The following is an 11,492-nucleotide window of genomic DNA, read 5'->3' on the forward strand; positions in this document are numbered from 1 at the left end:
CTGATGCTGTCCCTACCTGAAGCTCTGACATTGCTCCTAAATAAGGCCCTGATACTATCAGTAACTAAGGTCTTGTCACTATCCCTAGGTCATTTCCTGACATGATCCCTAAACTTTACCCTAACCCTGTCCCTAGCAACTGTCCTGCCTCTTAAGCTAACTGAAGCCCTTATGCTGTGAATACCTCAGGCCCTGAATTTAGTCCCAAGGCCATGACACTGTCCCTAACTCAGGCCCTAAACCTAGGCCTCACTTAGGCCCTGTTGCTGTGCCTTAGTTAGACTCTGACGCTATCCCTACATCAAGCCCTGACACTGGTCCCGATTAAGGCCCTGATGCTCTCAGTAACCAATGTCTTCACGCTGTATCGCTAGCTCATTTCCTGACACTATCCGTGGCCTGGAAGCTGACTCTGTCCCGAGCTAATTTCCTGCCTCTTATCCTCAGGGAAGCTCTAACGGTCTCCCTAACTAAGGCCCTGACTACTCCTAACTAAGGCCCTGACACTGTCTCTGACTAAGGCCCGGAATCTGTCCCTAATACAGGCCCTGCTACCGGCAATAACTAAAATCCGTACAGTATCCTGAGCTAATATCCTGACCCATTCCTAACCAAGGGCCTGACACTGTCCCTAAGAAAGCCCTGTCGCTGTCCCTAAGTGAAGGCCTGAGGCTGTGCCTAACTCAGGCCCTGAAGCTATGCCTACCTGAGGCCTTGTGGCTGTGACTACCTCAGGCCCTGATCATGTCTTTAACTAAGACCCTATTGCTGATTCAACAAAGGCCCTGAATCTGCTCCTACATCATGCCCTGACAGTGTCCCCAGCTAAGGGCATGACGCTAGGCCTCACTCAGGCCCTGTCACTCTCCCTAAGTCAGGCTCTGACGCTGTCCCTACCTGAAGCCATGATACTGGTTTTAAATAAGGCCCTGATACTCTCAGTGACTAAGGTCTTGACACTATCCCTAGGTCATTTCCTGACACGATCCATAAACTTTACGCTAACCCTGTCCCTAGCAACTGTCCTGCCTCTTACGCTAACTGAAGACCTTACACTGTGCTTAACACTGACCCTGAATTTAGGCCCAAGGCCCTGACACTGTCCCTAACTAAGGCCTAGATGCTCGTCCTAAATCCGGCCCAGAACTGTCCCTCACTAAAGCCCTAACACTATTCCTAACTCAGGCCTTGACACGGCACCTAACAGAGGCTCTGATGCTAGTCCTAACGCAGGCCCTGACACTGTCTCTAACTAAGGCCCTGCTGCCCTCAATATCTAATGTCCTGACACTATCCTGAACTAATTTCCTGACCAATCTCTTACCAAGGTCCTGAAACTGTCCCTAAGTAAGCCCTGACACTGTCCCTAAGTGAGGCCCTGAGGATGTCCCTAACAGAGGCCCTGATAATGGCTTTAGCAAAGCTCCTGAGGCTGATCCCACCGAGGCCCTTATGCTGCTCCTAAGTCATGCCCTGATACTGTCCCTAGCTAAGGCCCTGACGCTAGGCCTCACTCAAGCCCTGTCACTCTTCCTAAGTCCGGCTGTGAGGCTGTCCCTACCTGAAGCCCTGACACTGGTCCTAAATTCGGCCCTGATGCTCTAAGTAACTAAGATCTTGGCACTATCCCTAGGTCATGTCCTGACACTATCCCTAGACCTTAACCTAACCTTGCCTTTAACTAAGGTCGAGTCTCCTATACTAACTATATCCCTGATGCTGTCCCTAACTATGGCCCCGAAATTGGTCCCGAGGCCGTGAACCGGTCCCTAACTGAGGCCTGGAGGCTGGTCCTAACTTAGGCCCTGACACAACACCTAACTCAGTACCTGACACTGTACCTTACAAAGGCTCTGATGCTCGTCCTAAGTCAGGCCCTGACACTGTCTCTAAGGCCCTGCGGCCATCAATATCTAAAGTCCTGACATTATCCTGAGCTAATATCCTGACCCATGTCTTACCAAGGTCCTGAAACTGTCCCAGAGTAAGCCCTGACCCTGTCCCTAAGTGACACCCTGAGGATGTCCCTAACAGACGCCCTGAGAATGTCTTTAACGAAGACCCCAATGCTGATCCTACAGAGGCCCTTATCCTGCTCCTAGGTCTTGCCCTGACACTGTCCCTCACTCAGGCCCTAGAGATAGGCCTCACTTAGGCCCTGTTGCCGTACCATAGTTAGGCTCTGACGCTACCCCTACATCAAGCCCTGACACTGGTCCTAACTAAGGCCCTGATGCTCTCAGTAACTAACATCCTCATGCTACCCCTAGCTCATTTCCTGACACTATCTCTGGCCTGGAAGCTGACTCTGTCCTGAGCTAATTTCCTGCCTCTTATCCTCACTGAAGCCTTAACGCTCTCCCTAACTAAGGCCCAGACTAGTCCTAACTAAGGCCCTGACACTGTCTCTAACTAAGGTCCGGAATCTGTCCCTAATATAGGCCCTGTTACCAGCAATAACTAAAATCCGGACACTATCCTGAGCTAATATCCTGACCCATTTCTAACCAAGGGCCTGACACTGTCCCTAAGAAAGCCCTGTCGCCGTCCCTAAGTGAAGGCCTGAGGCTGTGTCTAACTCAGGCCCTGAAACTATGCCTACCTGAGGCCTTGTGGCTGTGACTACCTCAGGCCCTGATCATGTCTTTAACTAAGACCCTATTGCTGATCCAACAAAGGCCCTGAGTCTGCTCCTACATCATGCCCTGACAGTGTCTCCAGCTAAGGGCCTGACGCTAGGCCTCACTCAGGCCCTGTCGCTCTCCCTAAGTCAGGCTCTGACGCTGTCCCTACCTAAAGCCCTGACACTGGTCCTAAATTAGACAATGATGTTCTAAGTAGCTATTGCCTTGACACTATCCCTAGGTCATTTCCTGACGCTATCCCTAGACCTCAACCTAACCTTGTCTTTAGCTAATGTCGAGCCTCTTATGATAACTAAATCCCTGATGCTGTCCCTAACTAAGGCCCTGAGTTTAGTCCCGAGGCTGTGAACCTGTCCCTAACTGAGGCCTGGAGGCTGTCCTTAACAAAGGCCCTCAACTTATCTTTAACTGAGGCCCTTACACTCCCCCTAATTAAGGACTGAGGCTGTCTCTAACTAAGGCCCTGAGTCTGTCTTTAACTAGTGGCCTCACTCTTTCCCTAACAAAGGTCCTGACACAGTCCCTAACCAAGACCCTGATACGGTCCCTATAACTTGAGCTGTCCCTCATTAATGCCCTGATGCGGCCCGTAAATGATGTACTGAAGACGGCACTAAGGTCCAGACAATGTCACTAATGACCCAAAATGTCTCTTACTAAGGCCCTCAAATTACCTCTAACTGAGGCCCTAATGATGTCCATAACTAAGTCCCTGACACTATCTCTAACTAAGACCCTCAAGTTATCTTTAACTGAGGCCATGACAGTGTCCCTAATGAAGAACCTGTCACTGTCTCTAACTAAGGCCCTGAGTCTGTCTTTACCTAACGGCCTCACTCTTTCCCCAACTACTCCGTGACCCTGCCCCTACCCAAGGCCCTGACGGTGTGCCTAATTGCCTGAGCTGTCTTTCACTAATACCCTGACCCTGTCCATAACTAACGCCCTGATGATGTCCCTAATGAACAGCCTGAAGTGTCTCTTACTAAGGCCCTCAAGTTTTTCTCTGAGTCCCTGACACTCTCCCTAATTAAGGCCTTGACACTGTCTTTAAGAAACGGCCTGATACAGCTCCTACCTGAGATGCTGATGCCCTAAGACCTTGAAGTCTCTATCTGAGAAGCTGACACTGTCCGTAACTAATTTCCTGACTTTTTCCTTAACTAACATCCTAATTTTGTCCCTAAATAACGCCCTGACACTGGTCCTAACTACGACCATGACGCTGACCGTATCTGACGATGTCCCTAATAGACTTAGATGTCCCTCACTGGGGTCCTGATCCTGTCCATTACTAAGGCCCTGAATATGTGCCTGAGGACGTCTCTGACCCTGTCCTAAGGCCCTGACCCTCTTCCTAACTAAGGGCCTTGATGCTGTCTCTACAGAAGGCCCTGACACTGCCCCTAAATAACGGCCTGACACTGGTCCCAAGTATGGACCTGATCCTGTCCATAACTAAGGCCCTGAAGATGTCCCTCATTAAGTCTCTGACACTGCCCTTAATAAGCCCCTGACACTGTCCCTAGCTAATGGCCTAAGCTGTAACTTACAAAGTCTCTAACACTATCCCCAAGACGCTGACACCCTCCCTAACTTAGGCTTTGATGCTGTCCCTTAGTGCCTAAGCGGTCACAAAATAACACCCTGATTCTCTTCCTAAGGCCCTGAATATACCCCTAAGAAAGTCTCTGTAGTGTCCCTAACTAACGGCCTATGCTGTCTCTTACGATGGCCCTCAAGTGATCGCTGAGAGCCTGACAACACTGTCCCTAACTAAGGCCCTGTTGCTGGCCCTAACTAACGTCCTGATGCTGAACCTAACTGAGGCCCTGATGCTCTTCCTAACTAAGGCCTTGATGCCGATTCTACCTGAGGCCCTAAAACTGTCTGTAACTAATGACCTGACTCTTACCCTAACTAACACCCTAATTCTGTCCTTCATTAATGCCCTGACACTGGTTGACACTACAGCCCTGATGCTGGCCCAATCTAAGGCCTTGACGATGTCCCTAATAGCCTTAGATGTCCCTCACTGTTGGCCTGACCCTGTCCCTCCCCAAGGCCCTGACCCTCTTCCTAACAAAGGCTGTGATGATGTCTCTACCTGAGGCACTGTCACTGTCTATAATAACGGCCGACTCTTTCCCTAACACCCTGATGCTGTCCCTAAGTGAAGCCCTGAAGATGTCCTTAATACCCTTAGGTGTTCCTCTGTATCACCCTGATCCTGTCCATAACTAAGGCCCTGAATATGTCCCTAGGTAAGTCTCTGATGCTGTCCCTAACTAAGGCCCTGATGCTGTCTCTACCTCAGAATCTGAAATTCTAATGTCCTGACTCTCCCTAACTAACATCCTGACACTGCCCCTAAGTGAGGCCTCACACCTTAACTAAGGACTTGCCGCTGTCCCTACCTAAAACCCTGACACTGTAACTAATGACCTCTTTCCCTAACTAACACCCTAGTTTTGGCCCTAACTAACGCCCTGACACTGGTTCTAATTATGGCCATGATGCTGGCTCTAAGGCCCTGAAGATATCCCTAAGTAACAGCCTGAACTGTGTCTAACTAAGGCTCTCACGTTATCTCTAAGTGAAGCACTGACACTGTCCCTAACTTAGGCCCTGATGCTGTCCCTTATAGTCTAAGCTGTCACTAAATAATGCCCTGATCCTGTCCATAACTAAGGCCCTGAATATGTCCCTAAGTGCATCTCTGACGATGTCCTTAACAGCCTGAACTCTCTTCAAGTTATCTCTGACACTGGCCCTTCCTAAGGCCTCACCCCAGGGCTGTCCCAGGCTGCTGGGCAGTTTTCTCTTGTCCGCATCTCTAGCCAGCTGCCTGCCATCAGCTACTCTAAGATTCTGCGATGCAGTGGTCCCACGTGGGATGTGCCTGTGTGGGCTCACCTGCGGGAGGAGAGTCATGGCCACTCCGCCCTCCAGGGGACTGCGGCTCACGGTAGGAGCCTCTCAGCCAGTGTCTGGACACAGGGTTCTGTGTCCTTGTTTGTTGTAAATCCCTTGGAGTTACCTCTAACATTTTTTAAATGGATATCCCCCTCAGCATATTTATAATTTAAATTATTTACCACATTAAAATCCAGGAATGACATTATTAGAATGAGCAGGAGAACACTGGATGTCCACCCCCCACAATGATCTATTACTTGGAGGATTTAAAATTCTAATGAGAAAACACTGACTCTCCTCACCCTCTTGGGCGTCAGCACAAGGCGGGAATCAGCTGCATCCTTTATTTATTCCTCTGATTTTCCAGAACCTTTCCTTCCAGGAGAAATCTCTGGGCTCTGCGGGAGCTGTGAGTGGTGGCCGTCAGATAAACCTGAGACTGAAAAGCAAGAGGAAGGGAGACAGAGGAAGAGATGAGAATAGGTGATGGGGAGAAGCAGGGGCATCCACGTTCAATCGCAGGCTGAGAGTCTGGGTTAGTCTCCAGCGAAGCTAAGGACCACCAGGGTCTGGCCCCACTGGCCTTGTCACCTGGTGTGGGGACTGGGGACAGCCAAACCACCATGGCCACTCTCAGAGAAATCGGGGAGGTGGGAGGGCACCCCTGAGAGCCAGATGGAAAATGGTCATGCTGTGAAATAATAAGATGCCCTTTCCGAAAAGTGAAGACGGTTCTCTTGGTTCTCAAAGACTTGCAAATACTGTGTCCTTCTGGAGGCATGATGAAGCCTTCAGCATTTGAGGGCAGTAATGGGAGTGCATCTGGGCTCAAAACCATCCAGCACTCACTCCCTGAGGGTGCTGAGGATGACCCGTGTCCACCCCTCGGGTGCTGTGGGGCCTGAAATCCCCTGATCACTGAGGACAGGAGGGGCCGCACAGACACTCCCCTGGACCACCGGGGGCTTGGCTGCTGGGCTAGTCCTTTATCAGATACATGGTTTGCAAACATCTTGGGCCATTTTGGATGGTGGATTATCTTATTCCTTGCTCCTTTTATACACAACTGTTTTTCACTTTGAGGAAATCCAATTCATCTATTTTGTCTTTTGTTGCTTGTGCTTTTGGTAGATCTAAGAAATCATGACCAAATCCAAGGTCATGAAGATTTACTCTCATGTTTTCTTCTAAGAGTTTTATAATTTTGGTGCTTGCATCTAGGCCTTTGGTCCATTTTGCATTGATTTTGTATATGGGGTGGGGGGAGGTAAGGGTCCAACTTTATTCTTCTGCATGTGGGTATCCTGTTGTTCCAGAACTTGTGCTCACTGTTTGGGTGAAAATACCTGCAAATGACGCGACCAACAAGGGCTTAATTCTAAAATATACAAAGAGCTCATACAACTCAAAAAAGAAAAAACATTAAAAAATAGGCAGAAGGTCTAAATAGACATTTCTCCAAAGACATACAGATGGCCAAGAGGCACCTGAAAAGACGCTCCACATCGCTAATCATTAGAGAATGCAAATCAAAGCTACAGTGAGTTATCACCTCGTAGTGGTCAGAATGGCCATAATTAAAATGTCTAGAAATAAATGCTGGAAGGGGTGTGGAGAAAAGGGGACCCTCCTACACTATTGGTGGGAATGTAAATTGATGCAGCCACTATGGAAAACAGTATGGAGGTTCCTCAAAAACTAAAAACAGAACTACCATATGAACCAGCAATCCCACTCCTGGGCACATATCCAGAAAAAACTATAATTTGAAAAGATACATGCACCCCAGCATTCACAGCAGCAGTATTCACAATAGCCAAGACATGGAAGCAACCTGAATGTCCCTCAGTAGATGAATGGATATAGAAGATGTGGTACATATATACAATGGAATATTATTCAGCCATAAACAGAATGAAATAATGCCATTTGCAGCTACATGGATGGACCTAGAGATTATCATACAAAGTGAAGTAAGTCAGACAGAGAACAACAAATACCATATGATATCACTTATATGTGGATTATAAAATGAGGCCCAAATGAACCTATCTACAGAACAAAAACAGACTCACAAATATAGAAAACAGACTTGAGGTTGTCAAGGGGAAGACAGGGGAGAGGGATGGATTGGGAGTATGGGATTAGTAGATGCAAATTATTATATATAGGATGGATAGACAAGGTCTTACTGTACAGCACAGGGAACTGTATTCAATACCCTGTAATAAACCATAATGGAAAATAATATGAAAAATATGTATATATGAATCACTTTGCTGTACAGTAGAAATTAACACAACTTTGTAGGTCAACTATACTTCAGTATCAATTAGTTTGAAGGCACTTTTATAAATTAGGCCTTATTTCTCTTGTCCTTTCATCCTGGGACAAATGTGTAACAGAAACTAACCTGGATTACTCCGGGATGAACTCATATCACACAGAACTTTGTTGAACAAACCATGAATACCAGTTACACGATGGGATGTCCTGATCCAATATGAAGTTTGTAAACCTTGCATCAAGCCTGCAGAATCCACTAAATTTGGAAATTCAAACTGAAATGGAGCCACCTGTCGCATGACTTCTCCACAACTAGTTATACAACATCAATTGGAAACCATATACAATCAAATGGATGTAGACAGAAACAACTATAGCCTTTCTTTTTTTTCCTTTTAGATGAAGACGGTATTTAAGGTGATGTCTTGGGCCATTTCAGGGTGTTACTCAATTTCCTGGGTATCTGCCATGCACACAGGAGGTACACATGTTAGTTAACTTGTTTGTGCAACTATATGAAGGTAGTTAATACCACAAAACTGTATACGTAAAGTGAATTAAATGCTAAAGTCGTGTTTTGTATTTTTAATGAAAATGAAAAAAAAGTGTAGCGCTGATATTTGTTACAAAAATAAACATTAAAAACATTCTTAGTGAACAAAGCCATACAGAAAAGGCCACCTAGATCCCATATTCATCTTGTCTGTTTCAAATCCATCACGGTTGTCCAAATGAGGGGGAAACTCAGTAATGGGTCCAGAAAAAGAAAACTGGATCAGGATGGAAAAAGACATTTTCATACAGTTGGGAGAGTAGGTGAAAGTTGAAGTGGGGCTGAGTATTAAATTAAATGTGGACATCAGGATTTCTTCATTTAGCGGTTATGTGCTGGTTCCGTGGGCAAAACACACTGAGCATTTTGTGTGAAGTGGCAAATGTGAGTACTTTTTGCCATTATTGCAATTTTTCTGTACATTTTAAATTACTGGAAAGTAAATTACTTTTCTAGACAACCATGTCAGTATCATGCCAGAAAATCAGATAAGACAGACATCAAATTTTGTTATAGAGGCCAAGACTTACCCAGACCAAGTTCAACCAAAGTTGTGATACTTATTTCCCTTGTAGGAGTCTGCATGGTATTAAGAGGCACCGTGGGAAGAGTATATTAGTAGCTACCATGTCTTGGGTCCTGGGGATTACCTGGGGTACAGTAGAAACTGTGAGATTTTGGTATTGCAATTTTTCACATTACTTCAAAAAATATGTTAAAAGATAAATTCAGGGCTTCCGTGGTGGCGCAGTAGTTGAGAGTCCGCCTGCCGATGCAGGGGACACGGGTTCGTGCCCCAGTCCGGGAAGATCCCACATGCCACGGAGTGGCTGGGCCCGTGAGCCATGGCCGCTGAGCCTGCGCCTCCGGAGCCTGTGCTCCGCAATGGGAGAGGCCACAACAGTGAGAGGTCCAAGTACCGAAATAAATAAATAAAATAAATTCAGTAAAGTTGCAAAATATGGAATCAATATACACAAATCAGCTTTGTTTCTATACACTAATAATGAACCACCAGCAAGAAAAATTAAGAAAACAATCCCATTTACAATTCCATCAAAAAGAACGAACTATTTAGGAATAAATTTAACCAAGGACATGAAAGACCTATACTCAGAAAACTATAAAGCATTGATAAAGAAACTGAAGACACAATGGAAAAGAATAAACTCAAGATGCTGGTGGATGCACGTACAACCAACTTCGGAAAACAGCTTGGCAGTTTTTTCCAAATCAAAAAGTCTCACCTTAGGATCCAGGAAGTGTACCTCTTGTATTTAGGCAACTGCTTTGAAAAACTGTGTTCAAACCAAAACTAGCATCAAGTAATGCACAGCAGCTCTATTCATAATCGCTAAAAACTTAGATATCAGGATGTCCTTCTGTAGATGAATTCATAAGCAAATTAGGGCACATACATGTCAAGGGGAGCAGAATACACCACCCCAAAATATGCTGCCCATTTGAAAACAGGATTATTTTGGACTGATTAATTTGAGAAACAGCAGACCCAGGAGAATCTTTCAAAACCAAGTGGAAAATGCTCTTTTAGGAGAAAAATTTACATTTATTAAGGATATCTCCATTTGTAAGGGTATGTCCCTCTCTGGACCAGGAATTGAATGATGACTAAATATCAAGAAAAGCTTGTTGGGACTTCCCTGCTGGTCCTGTGGTTAAGACTCCATGCTCCCAATGCAGGGGACCAGGGTTCAATCCCTGGTCAGGGAACTAGATCCCGCATGCTGCAATTAAGAGCCCGCATGCCGCAACTAAAGATTCCACAGGCCGCAACTAAGACCCGGCGCAGCCAAATAAATAAGTGTTTAAAAAAAACAAAAAAGCTTGTCAATGAAATAGGCCTGGATGTAAATCTTTGTAACAACCAAACCCTTGTTTACTGGGCTTTGCCTAATAATATCCCTTAAATGGCTGCCTCCATTCCCTAACATCTTTCTTTTCTTCTCAGCAGAAGATAGCATTTAAGGTAGCAGCTTAGGCCATTTCAGTGACTCAGTTTTCCTGGGTATCTTTCAAGTATACAGGAGGTACACATAGTATATATTAAACTTCTGATTGTTTTCTCCAGTTCGTCTCTTTTTCATTACAAAGGAGATCTCAATAAAGAACATAGAAGTGTAGAGGGAAAATTATTTTTCCTCTCATATACATGCAGTGCAATAGTATTCAGAGATATAAAGGAATGGACCATCAACCCGTGCAAAAAAAAAACAATAGATGCATCTAACACATTGCTAAGTGAAAGAATCCAGTCTGAAGAGCTACACACTGTATGACCTCCTTTATATGACATTCTAGAAAAGGCAAAACTGACACGGTAAACAGTTTACGGAATATGTGGTTGAAATAGTCCATATGATACTTCAGTGGTGAATACCTGTCACTGCATCTGGTTACACCCACAGATTTTTACAACCCAACAAGTAATTTACAATCTATCCAAACTTAGCTACCTAGGATATGGGAATGTCAAGGACTGGAATACGGAATGTAACAAAGGATCTAACTGATTCAGAAGTGTATGAAAAAACTCGCTGTTGGTAGTGGGACAAATGGGCTGACCTAAGTTAACTTTGGAAATGTACAGAATCTGTAGGCCAAAGACAAAATGTGCCATACACACACAGTGGACTCTATGTTCTTTCCCAGGAGGGGTAGCAGCTAACAGTACTGAAACTACGATATCAGTCGTCAGATGGAACAAGCACTGAATTTCATAAATGACAATGGTGGAAGCCAGGTTTCTTACCACGGGAGTTGGATGCTACAGTCAAACAAAGGGAGAAGGTTACAATATCCATGTCATAACAGATCCGGTTGGAGACATCAGTATAAACTCTCTTTAGCCTGCACATAGTTCCACCTGGAAACCTTTATGATTATGTGTATATGCACAGGCTGGGATACATGCACATATTTCCATGCACTGTCAGCTGAGCATATTTAGCTCCCACATGTAAGTTTTTAATACCATTCGCTAATAAAAGGAACAAGGGCTCTTTGAAGAAAGGGCTGATGGTAGGACTGAGACAGTAAATATATGAAGCAGGATAATCTTAAAATATCAG

Source organism: Delphinus delphis, unplaced genomic scaffold (assembly GCF_949987515.2).
Source record: "Delphinus delphis unplaced genomic scaffold, mDelDel1.2 scaffold_84, whole genome shotgun sequence".
NCBI lineage: Eukaryota > Metazoa > Chordata > Mammalia > Artiodactyla > Delphinidae > Delphinus > Delphinus delphis.